The sequence below is a fragment of the Microtus oregoni genome, unplaced genomic scaffold (genome assembly GCF_018167655.1).
Source record: "Microtus oregoni isolate MIOR12 unplaced genomic scaffold, Mior012 000019F_ref0000042, whole genome shotgun sequence".
Taxonomy (NCBI): Eukaryota; Metazoa; Chordata; class Mammalia; order Rodentia; family Cricetidae; genus Microtus; species Microtus oregoni.
This window is the reverse complement of record NW_024543078.1, coordinates 31,131,917-31,144,966: the sequence shown is the minus strand read 5'-3', so window position 1 is coordinate 31,144,966 and position 13,050 is coordinate 31,131,917.

Here is a 13,050-nt window from a genome sequence, read left to right as displayed (position 1 = left end):
AGGTCTGTCCTTGACAATATAGGTTCCGGTACACACATGAGGCTCTTTCTGATTGGTCAGTATTTCACTCTGGGTCAGGGCTGGGTTTGGAGGGTAGTAACTCCACTGTAAAGCTTGTAGTTTATTTTGATGGCATATGCTCAGTGACAGTATTTTTATAGTTCCCCTCAGACTTGCACTAGCCTTAGACCACTATGTAACCTGAAAACTAACCGTGTTTTGTATTTATTGTGTTCTTACGAATAATTCCTAGGACAAGACTTTACTATAGATACTCTATAGTAGGTTTTTTTTTTCTTTTTTCTTTCTCAACTGTGGTCTCTTCACAATAAGGTGTAACACATTTCTGTTATCCACTCATAAAAGAGGACCTAAGACCCAGTTAGGTGGTAAAATTACCATCTCCTGAGTAGTAAAACATGGGGCCACTGCTTAGTCATATCTACATGGCTTGAAAGACTCACAGAAAGGAACAGTAGAGACTTGAATTGCTATAGTATCCAGATCTCATCTCAAGGGCTAGAAGAATAAGTTATGGTGAGACAAACTTATTGTATGGGCAAGAAGTCATCTACTACCCATAAGACGGCAGGGTGGAACTTGAGAGGGTTGGGGGCTTCCATCAGGATTAGCAGTTGTCTGCAGTGAAGAGATGCCAAACATAAAGACAAATATCAATGGTAGCAGTTAGGACTGGCAGTAGAAATAATGTTTCTCTGTTTTCAAGATGTAAAGTCAGTCTGAGTTGAGTGACATATATGAGCTAAAGAAGATGGTCCTTGGTCAAATTAGTCAATCCACTACCACATCATTCTTGGTAATATGAGGTAGCTTCAAAAAGTTATTGCTTCATCAGGTTTTCAACCATATCCTACATATTAATCATCAAAATGTACAGCTGTTGCACAGGTAATGACAGTGATATGTGTTAAGTTGGGAGCATAGCCCCAGCCCCTGGCATCCATCCCAGCCTTCCTGGCCTGGGTGTTGTATTGGTCTGGACTCCAAATCCCAGCCAGGTCCTGACCCCTCCCTGGAGGAGGGTCAGGACCACTCCCACGGGGTATTTTAGTGGGCTCCCAGAAGAGAAATACATGGTTCCATGTTTGCATATGCACCCTGCTGCCCTTTCTCCCCGCCATGCGCTTGGCCACCCAAGAGAGCTGTATCTAATAAAACCACGGGCATTTTGATTTGGTTTGATATGACCTAATTGGATTTCTTTGCACCAGAGGAGCTGCCCTTTTTTAACAATTTTTTCTTAACAATGTGGAAAACTCCCTTGAAACTTGTCATGATCTATAAATGTAGGGGTCTTACTTATGTCTCTCCCTACATCATTTTATGAAGGAAGTAATAATAGAGCATGACCTTAAATTCCTATGTAGTAAGTAATGCTTGTTTACGAAGAGCTTAACTGAAGTACTCATCATTAACCCTTGGGGAATTCAGAGAAGAAAAGAACAGCAATGTAAATTATTGACCAGTAGGTGCCATAGTACATGAATGTCATTTTTAAGGTTTTTGGAGATTAACATCTGACTTCTTTCAGACATTTCCAAACTCCTTTTACTAATGAGAAGGTTCTGGGACACAGAAGTGTACAATAATCATAATCTCAAGTACATAAGAAAGAGTCCCTCTTTAAGACAAAGTAATGACTTATCCATGAGTGGCTGCCTGGAACTAGCTATGTGGTGTTTTATTTGTGAGGTTTTTTTTTTTAAAAAAAAAATATAATGGAGTGATTTTATTTTAAAACAAATGAGAGATACAAAGGCTGTAATATTTACTGTAGGAAGATAAGGCCTACCAGAACAAAAGGAGCCAAGCTGGAGTCTGCTTGGAGCTGCCAAAGGTCCTGTCTGTGCCTAGCCAATAGGAGCTACCAAACAGTGTTTCCTGGGTGCCTAGCAACAGGCATTGTCCGAGGTCCTGATAGTGCCTAGCCAGTATGAGACAAGCACAAGGTTTCACCTGTCAACTGCCACACAGTCTGGGTGCTAGGAGGGTGGATAAATTTTTCCCCCATTGTTAAATAATTGAGTCTGTTGTAAGCCTTCTACCTGACTTCCAGCATCTGTGTTCATTGGTATTATGCCATTTCACTCCCTCCCTAGAGGAAGATATTAGGCCCAGCAATAATTCACACATTCTACTGTCCCTTGCCATGTATTGTCCTGGTTTGCTTTGAGACTCTAAAAGCAAGAATATCATCATCTGATGCAGTCCCATGGCCTAAAACATCTATAACTGAGAACCAAACTGTCTTTTTTCAATGTTATTCAGCTTCAGATTTTTACTTATATTATCTATAGACCAACATAACAGTTGGCCAAGAACATCCTATCTTTATTACAGGTCACTATCAAATTCCAGCTCTATGAATATTTAGTCTCAGATATATAAGTAAATGTTCTATTGCTTAAAGATAGTTATATGGCTCACTTTTATTTCCAACCTTTCAGATGGCTTAAAGAACAAGTCTTCTGGATGATCCCTACTAAGCAGGATGGGCTAGACACTGGACTGGACACTCTCAGGCATTATGGTTCTAATATTTCAGTGTTTCAACACAGAGCCTCTGAGATGAAATATTCTATAACAGGCCTACCTAAGTTTAGTAGTTCCCTGACCACCTGTGTTCTTATAATGTTCATATTTCATTTGTGTGTGTCTCTCAAAAGTCTGTAAGTTACTATGATGGTGAACTGTGTTTTCAACAGACTCTAAGTTTATTTAGAAATTGTACATCATAATTACATGTTTACAAAACCAAAGAGATACTAATTAATATTTTAGCCTCAAATTATCCACATTGAAAGTGATAAAGTGAGGCATTTCATTTCATTTTTAGGTGGTTATTTTAAGTTGCCATTGATCTGGAGAAAGCTGGAAGGTAGGACATGGGTTCTCATATTTCTTTTCTCTGTAAGGATTCCCACTATAACTTATGTAAAACAATATGCACACACCCAGCTTTCTTGCAGTTCCATTATATGCTTGCTCTGCAAGATAGGCCTGGTTCCTATACAATTTAGTCACTCCGTGTAAAGTTAGAATGGTCAAAAAGATTGTCTAATGGTGAGACTGACTTTATAACAAGATAATATCCTCGATACTGAGTTTAAAATGGAGTATTAGGTTTATTGCCTTCTTACTATGGACATAGAGATACCTAGTGGCAGCTGGATATGTTACAAACCAGAAACTCATTTTCCCTTTTTTAATAACAAAAGTCCTGAAAAACCAATGATTTCTCAAACTCATTACAAAACTTATTTTCCTAGTTACATAACATCCTGACATCGGTAGACAAGACTTCTGCATTTCCATTTGCTCTAGGTACTGATCACGGGATATCACATGAGTGAGCAGAAACACTACCAGGGTTGAGTTACAGACAGTCAAATGATGAGAATGGGCAAATACAAGAGGCAAAGCTCCCAATGGCTGCAGAAATAGGGAGATCCCCACCCTCTCATAAGCTTTCCTTCAAAAGATGAACCAGATACTTGCATAGCAGAACATGGATGCCCAGGAAAGCTCAACCATCACCCCTCATACACACATCACTAGTGCAGATGAGGTTTTGGGGCAGGTAGAAATTACTAAAGATCCACTCAGAATATTTCCAGCTATATCTTTTATGGTGGAAAGGTTTATTGAGCAAAAGATTTTATCAGATTTCCATCATCACAAATTTCACCTGCAGGAAAAGGGCTTCAAAGCAAACCCCAGTGCTGTGAGCACAGATCAGACTTAATGGGCACCTGTTAAAATTCTTGTGTTTAAAATCCTGGAAAAATGATTGGAACTGGGACATGTGGGTAAAATAAAGACATGTTTTATTCCTTTTATAGAATATAGACTTTTTTTTCTCACATTATGTATCCTGATTACAGTCCCCCACCTTGCTTCTCCTAGTTCCTCCCCACTTCTCCTCCCCAGATCCACTCCATTTCTGTCTCTCATTAGAAAAAAATAAGGCTTCTAAGGGATGATAACAAAATATAACAAAATAAAATACAATAAGACAAAACAAAAACTACTGGGCAGTAGTGGCTCATACCTTTAACCCCGTACTTGGGAGGCACAGGCAGGCAGCTCTGTAAATTCAAGACCAGCCTGGTCTACAAAGTGAGTTCCAGGATATCTCCAAAGCTACAGAGAAACTTTGTCTCAAAAAACCAATATATATATATCAAAAGCCATCATATCAGAGTTTGACAAGGCAATAGAAGTTCCCTTCTGAAGAGTCTTCACTGCGAATCATAAGCTTGGGCATGTTGGGTATTACTTTTCATCCAACTCTAGAAAGCTTTAATTTCTTTATTTATTTCTGTCTTGACCCATTTTTCATCTAGTAGTGAGCTGTTCAGTTTCCATGAGTTTTTAAGTTTTCTGTTGTTGTTAGTATTCAGTTTTAATATCTGGTGGTCAGATAGGATTCAGGGTGTTATTTCATTTTATTTTATCTATTGAGACCTGGTTTGTGTCTGAGTATGTGGTCAGTTTTGGAAAAAGTTCCGTGAGGTTCTAAGAAGAATATATATTCTTTTATGTTTGGGTAAAATGTTCTGAAAATATCGGTTGGGTTCATGTTTATGATGTCAGCTAGCTCCAGCATTCCTCTGTGTAGTTTTGTGTTCATGACCTGTCTATTGGCAAGAGTTTGGTAGTAAAGTCACCCACTATTAGTGTGCAATGGTAAATATGTCATTTAATCTACAGTAGTGTTCCTGATGGAGGAGGGTCATCTGTCTATCTGTTGCTTTCATTGGTTAATTAATAAAGAAACTGCTTGGCCTGATAGGTCAGAACATAGGTGGGTGGAGTAGACAGAACAGAATGCTGGGAGGAAGAAGGAAATGAGACAGACACCATAGCTCTCCTCTCTGAGATGGACCCAGGTTAAGATCTTTCCCGGTAAGCCACCACCTCGTGGTGCTACACACATTAATGGAAATGGGTTAAAACAAGATGTGATAATTAGCCAATGAGAGGCTAGAACTAATGAACCAAGCAGTGCTTAAAAGAATACAGTTGCCATGTAATTATTTTGGGTAAAGCTAGCTGGTGGCCGGGAGCTGGGCCGCATCCCTCCTCTCCCATCATCAACATGTTCCGTTTATGAGCTGGTGCCCTTGCGTTTGGTGTATAGATCTTAAGAATTGTAAATTCTCTTGGTGGATTTTTTCTTCCTTTGAAGTATATATAATGTCCTTCCCCATCTCTTCTGATTAGTTTTGGTTTGAAGTCTATTTTTGCCAGATATTAAAATATTGCATTGACTTCTCTTGGAATATCTTTTTCCATCCTTTAACCCAGAGGGAAGGTCTTCCTTTGATGTTAAAGTGTGGTGTTTTTGGATGCATGGCCAGACAGATCTGTTGTCTCATTTATTTTGTTAGACAGTGTCATTTTGTTGGGGAGGTGACACCACTGGCATTGAGAGTTATCAGTAAGCAGTGTTTGCTGATTCCTGTTATTTTGTTGTTGTCGTGTGTGCATGTGGAGGCATGAGTGGGTGGGTGTTACTCCCTCCTTTTGATTTGTTGGTCTGTGATTATTTATTTCTTGTGTTTAAGTGGGCATGGTTAAACTCTTCTGGTTGAAACTTGCCTTCTAGTGCCTTCTGTACTGCTCGGTTTGTAGATAAATATTACTTAATTTTTTTTCATGGAATGTTTTATTTTATCCATCTATTGTGATTGAAAATTTTGCTAGGTTTAGTAGTCTATGTGGGCATCTGTTGCCTTTTAGAGTTTGTAGAACATTTGTCTAGGTCTTTCTGGCTTTTAGAGTCTTCATTGAGAAGTCAAGTGTGATTTTAATAGGTGCCTTTATATGTTACTTGGTCTTTTTTTCTTGATTATTTTAACAGTCTTTCTTTGTTCTGCACACTTAGTATTTTGATTTTTTTATGTGGTGAGGGGACTTCTATATGCATCATATAAACAATGCACATTATTTTGAGTCTGATTTGTTTGTTTTTATTTGCTTGTTTGCTTTTGTCTCAAAAAGGCAAAAACAAGCAACATAACACTGGCTAGACAGAAGTTCTTTGTCGATGAACCTGGTCTCCATTTTTGCCTTTTGAGGGCCAGAAGGGCATATGCCATCATGCCAAGTTTAGATCATATTGTCATAATGTTTTTGAAGTGGTTACATTGTTAAGTGCAACAAAAATCCAGTCTTTTTATTGCTGTGAATGATGAACTGTGAATGTTAAGAATCTGGTACTGTTTAAGACTTTTGTTTGATTACAGGTCTGAGCTGTTAGGAAGAAAATTGATGTAAACCTTCACACACAAACGAGTACATGCATACATGCACACACACAGAAATTAAGAATGTCTAAGTTCATAAGCCACTACATATGTTTATGCAGCTTTTTAATATATCACTGAGCACTCATTCACATACACTACATGTATGTTTTAATTAAGCAGGACAAAAATGATAGAAACAAATTATTTTGGCAGACAACAAGGATATATAGAGACAAATGTCTTGAGGTAGGCATGAGCTTCATTATTCAGCTATTAAAAGAACAGTAGAGACAGACTTGTTTTTTCCCCATGCAGTCTTAATTGTGAATGCAATATAAACAAACATGAACACATGATAGACACATGTGACACAAGAACAGCAATAAGGTAGAAAGCTTTTAACCTTATTTGTCTTTGGGGGGAATAAGGTTGATATCCAGGGTCCTGTAAAGCTGTTCTTTGCTTTGCTGCCAGTCTGCCTGTGTCATTGGCTACCTTTAGTCCTGGAAAGTGTTCATAACTGGGATTGGCCCGTCCTTTCAGAATCTTGTCTTTAAGATCAAGAAGGCAGTGTCCAGCAGCCAAATCCATGGGGCAAGAGGTAGCTGGGTTATTAATACTTCTTGGGCTAACACAGTTATTCAGGTTAATAAAGTCTAATAGTCTCTGAGAAGTTAAAAGAAAAACAGAACAATTGGCTCAGCATAAAGAAAAGGACTTACCCAATGGGTAAAGGTTCTGTCTTTGTTAGGGTTTTTATTGCTGTGAAGAGACACCATGACCATTGCAACTCTTATAAAGGAAACATTTAATTGGGATGATTCATTTATAGTTTCTGAAGTTCAATCCATTATCATCATGGTAGAGAGCATGGCAGCTTACAGGCAGGCAGATGTGGTGCTGGAGGAACTGCTGATAGTCCTACATCTTCCAGGCAACAGAAAGTCTACTGAGGGAAATGTGAGTGAAAGAGACCACAAAGGCTGCCCCCACAATGACACACTTTCACCAGCAAGGCTACACCTCCTAATAGTGCCACTTCCTTTGGGGACCATTTTCATTCAAATTGCCAGAGGATCGGAAGGGTAAGAACCTATTTAATCATGGAGATTGAGAATTGGGGATTTTATAAGTTCCCTTATGTAAGTGAAATCAAGGTAGGAAACAGACTCAGTCCGTAGAGAGCAACAGTTGCTCAGTGATGCTCTGAGTATCCTTTTCAGTTGGCTAATAATGTTGTCTGAATTACTGTTTTTACACACCGTTTCATGCAAGGTTTCATACTAAAGGTAAGGTCTGAAAGTCACAGGTAAGCCAGGATCGGGCCTCAGCGAAGCTTCCAAGCTGTTCCTTGTACTGCTGAGGGTCTTGATTAAAAAGAGAACATAGACTCTAGTAGTCCTTGAGAGTCTAGGCATTTTCTTTAGGGGAGTTGGTGTGGGACAATGGTCTGCATTTTGTCAATTATATATTAATAAAACGCTGATTGGCTTGTAGCCAAGCAGGAAGTATAGGCAGGACAACCAGACAGGAAGTAGAGGCGGGTCAATGAGAACAGGAGAACTCTAGGAAGAAGGAAGCAGATTGTGCAATCCTGACCCAGCCACAGAAGTAACATGTGACTGCCTCACTGAATAAGGTACTGAGCCACGTGGCTAATACAGATAAGAATAATGGGCTAATATGAGTTATAAGAGTAAATAAGAAGCCTGAGATACTGGGCCATTCAGTTTATAGTTAATGTAGACCTCTGTGTGATTTCTTTGGGACTTAATGATTGCAGGAACCGGCAGGACAGAAAAATCAGTCAACAAATGGCCCTCCTCTTACAAGGAGTGACAGGAAGTTATCTTTTTTTCCCTATTGGATGTAGTTTCCTTCTTTTTAATAGCTTGTGTGATCCAGAGAGCACAGGGATGTGACAGGACACTGCAGACAGGGGGAGGGTATATAACCTGAATCCTGTTATCTATTGTATTCTGTTCAAAAAGTGAGGTCTGTCAGTGTTCTGTCACATTCCTGTGCTCTCTGGATCACACAAGCTACTAAAAAGAAGGAAACTACATCCAATGGGGGAAAAAAGATAACTTCCTGTCACTCAGGGTCCAAATCAGGAGCAGATGGAGAGAGAGCACGAGCAAGGAACTCAGGACCGCGAGGGGTGCACCCACACACTGAGACAATGAGGATGTTCTATTGGGAACTCACCAAGCTGGCCTGGGTCTGAAAAAGCATGGGATAAAACCGGACTTGCTGAACATAGCCGACAATGAAGACTACTGAGAACTCAAGAACAATGGCAATGGGTTTTTGATCCTACTGCACATACTGGCTTTGTGGGAGCCTAGGCAGTTTGGATGCTCACCTTACCAGACCTGGATGGAGGTGGGTGGTCCTTGGACTTCCCACAGGTCAGGGAACCCTGATTGCTCTTTGGGCTGATGAGGGAGGGGGACTTGATCGGGGGAAGGGGAGGGAAATGGGAGGCGGTGGCGGGGAGGAGGCAGAAATCTTTAATAAATAAATAAATAAATAGAAAATAAAAACCAAAAAGTGAGGTCTGGACATCAAGAGTGGTTATCTAGAATAGTGGAGCTTTCTTCTTTTATTTGTTCTTTGCATAACCCCCTAAGCTGATAGAGAGTCACAAAAGCTTGAACCATAAAGCAATTAAGACCCCTTCCCCAATTCCTATAAAGCACATCTAGCTATAAGATGAAATTATAGTTTAAACATCCTTTGTCTGTCCCATTTTCCCTATTACTCGGGTCATTTTTGTTCTAGATGATGTTAAAAGTTAAATATTAACTTCATTTTCTTTTTGGAATCTCAGGGCCTACATTATGTCAATTCTTGGAACTGCATCATAGTGTAAAATCCAGGGGGGACATCACAAGTGAAAATTACCAGGGACTCTGAAGTGGAGAGGAGTAGAGAAGTGTTCCTCTCATCAACCAGGTTGTCAAAGAAATATGATGAGTGCGATCCTCTTTTCCATCTTTCCAACCCATGGGGAAGTCTGAACAGAGCCAAAGGGGTATATGAATTGCTAGTTTGAGTTCCTACATTCTTTTTAACTTACCTTTTCCCCAGCCAAGGTTTGAAACTATTGTTTATTTTTTTCTCTCTTTTCCAGAACTAAAGCCCACAAGTTTTGGATGCTAACTCATACTTTGAGCATCCCTGGGGTTATTTTTTTTATCTCAGTAAAATAAGGTTGCTCTCCCAAGAAGCTGTTTGTTAAAGCTTATTATGCACTAATAATGATAATATTAACTAATAACAACAACAACAACTAATAATAATAATAATTCCTGAAAGAAAGGAAACAAAATAGTAGGAATAGTGGCAATGGGTGAGCAGACGCTATCAACATGGGTATATTTAGGGAGTCCTTCACAATCAGTGGCTTGACGTACTGAGGCCATGGTACAGCCACGTGGGCACCACTATCTTTATCTAACCCATCAGATTTCCTGTGGACAATGTCATGGGCACCAGTGCCTAGCTTGTTCATGTTCTCTTTGGCTTCTCTTCTGCCTATGGCTGGGAGACAGCTCTGTACAAGAATGAGTCTCTTTACCACTGGAGCATAAGTCCCTGTCATGACTATTGTGTCTCACAGATTACATACAAACTATCACAAGCAGCTACTTCCCAAATTTAGGAACTTGAAGAAAATGGACTGAGAAAAAAAATTGAGGATGCTTTTTTATTAGCAATCCCAAGAAGAGCAATAAAGCAGGTAACCTGTAGATTTCTGAAGAGAGGCCTGCCTGTTTTTTTATTTTTTGTAAGTAGCCCCATGGCAGATGTTGGAAATAGATCTATTTGTGTTGCACAAGGAAACATGTGAACAAAGCAAAAATAAATTTATGGGACAGTTTCTTTTTATAAAAAGGGGGTGTCATCACCTGAACCAGGTTAGCAGCCACACTAGTGCCCATAGTTTATTTGGTTTTTATTTTAACCCAAGTCATGACTGTCTCTTTTCCCCATTGGGTGAGGTCTGATCTTTTTGTGATTAGCTGGTTTTAAAGCACAACAAGGGGTTCTGATGCCATCAGGTTTGTGGAACATAACAGGACCTTTGCATAATAAACAAAAAATTTTACGAGCATGGGGAGGTAAAAAGATTTGCATGAAAGTTCTATAATGTAGGGGAGATTTATGGAATACTAGCCTTGGCAGTCTAGCAATCTTTTATAGAAAAAAAAAAAACCCTCCAACAGACAAGCAACCACGTGGTTTTCCAGAGAAAGTTGATAAAGGCCAAAGTGTTAGGAAAAATGAAAGAAATAAGAAAAGATAAAGGAAGCAACTATAAAGCAGATGCTGGAAGAGGAACCAGAGAGTATTCTCAAAAGGAAATTGCAGAGTTTATAGCTTCAAGTAGGTTTGTTCAAAGCAGGATATTTCTGTAATCAATATGTGAGCCTCTAAAAACAGCAGTGAGGTATACAAAATTCTCCAAATTATTTAATCATAGAAAACCTCCACCAGATACATTATAATATAAATAATTAAGACACAGACAAAATAGTATTAAAAACAGTAAAGGTTGACGTGTCATGGGCAGAGGCATATTGTATTTGAGAATATTTCTCATATTTTTTAATGTTTCTTTTTAAAATAAAATATTCTTGCTAATTCAAAAAAAAAGAAAAGATAAAGGAACAGTTTTGGACATATGTCACACACCATAACACCCCCCCACACATACATATAAGTCACATACACAATACACACACGCACATACACACACACATAAGTCATACACACACACCTCACCTCTTATTTAAACTTCTGAAAAATAAATGACTAGATCTTGAAAATAGAGAGTAATCAAATATGATACTATCTCAGAACAAGAATAAAAACTATATACATTTCTCATCAGAAAGCATGTAACCAGGGAGAGAGTGCTATAACATATTTTAGGTGTTGAAAGATAAAACAAAATAAAAACAGATAGAAAATTACCTGTCATAAATGTAAGGGAAATGTCCTGAAAATGTGAAAGAAATAAATGCTTTGGGGGACTTGAGCTATACCTCAGTTTGTATTACCAGACTGAGGGGCAAAGCCTCTGCCCCAACAAGGCCGATTAACTACCTGTCTTCAATAAGCCAATTAAAACAGTTGAATTAAGAGCAAAAAAGCATAATAGGGAGATTTATTCAATCCAACACACACTTCAAGTCCATCTTGAGTGTTCTGAAGTGACATGAAGGCTGAAGTAGAGGGCCAGAGGTATGCACGTCTAAGGTGCTCAAAGCCAGAATGTGGTTGGGCCAACTCACATCTGACCCCCCACTGTCTTTTGGAAATGGTATGTTTTATGTTTTCTGGAGAGAAAAATTTCTCATTTACCCGGCCCAGGCTTTAGGCTTTCTTTTATCCCTGCCTGAGATTCCTGGAGGAAAGTCCAAGTTTGTGGGGTCCATTGTTTCATTACTCTGATAAGTAACAGAGAAATGGCTCTTTAGAATATCTTGATTCTTGTGGCAGTTACCAAAAGGACAAAACAAAAACAAGTTAACCACTGCTTTCAGAAGCAGGTGTATCAAAGAAGATAACATCGTCTTGTACTTTTAATAAAGTATTAATGAACTTTAAAGGTGGGCAAATACCTATCGGGGGAACAGCCCATCCTTCCTGAATACCTCAGAGATGATCACAAAAGAATCTTTAAAGATAGAGGGAAAAGTCTCCATTAGTACTCTGATTTTAAGGGTTTAACTTCCCCTCCACTATCTCAGCTAAGTCCTTAGTGTAAAGTTGGAAAGGATCCTTTGTTAAGACCTGTGCCATATAGGAATAGGTCAAGGGAGCCAGAAGAGAACAAGACTCATGCCTTATGCAATTCTTAGAGCCTCCTGTGTGCCTCTTTTTCTCCAAAAGAAGGAAGAAAAGTCATCTTGTTTGTCCACTGTGTCTGGACAATGATCTCTTTCATTTTACAGAGGAGCATCTATAGTTAGCTCCAAGGGGGCACCAGACTGTCATTCAGCTTTTCCATGCTGTAAGGTGTCTATAAATTGAGAATCATGTCACCATACTGCTGCTGTTGAGGAAAGCAGTATCATAAGATAACTAATAGAGGTATGGACTGCAAATTCTGTCACTGGTGAGTGCCATATGACACTGGGCACCACTGGCTTCATGGACAGGGATGCAGGGATGTTAGCGGTGTTGGGTAGTAGTAACCTGTCCGAGTCTTCCTGCTGGAGTTCTAGCACCACATCTGGAAACAAGGCAAGAAGAAGAGAAAGAGAAGGCAAGTGTGGTCTGCTGATACTATGCTGGCCACAATTATGTTGCCTGACTCTGGGGACTTAGCAAGCCTGGGAACCCAAATGCTCAGCTTTGCTACTTCCATAGTAGAATCAAGGCTAAGAGAGTGGAACTTAGTGAGATGATCCAAGATTCTACTATCAAAAAGGAGGCAACAAAGGGGCCTAAGATGAGAGACCAAAGAAAAACAGAGCACTTCTGCAATGCCAGACATGGAGAGCCATCAGAGATGCATCCCCCTTCCTTCCCTTCTCCTTTCAAGGAAAAGCATACAGAGACACACACGGAAAGTGCTAAGAATGCAATTTGAAACCAAGCTGGCAATTTTCTGCCTCCTCTGAAACATGAATGATGTTAATGAAGAAACTACCAAAATTATGAATCCTGACCTCTTCCCACCAATCTGATAAGGATTTCCCGAGGACCCACACCTGACTTCACCTGCAGCTCAGTACTGGTTGTGCTCCTGATTCCAATA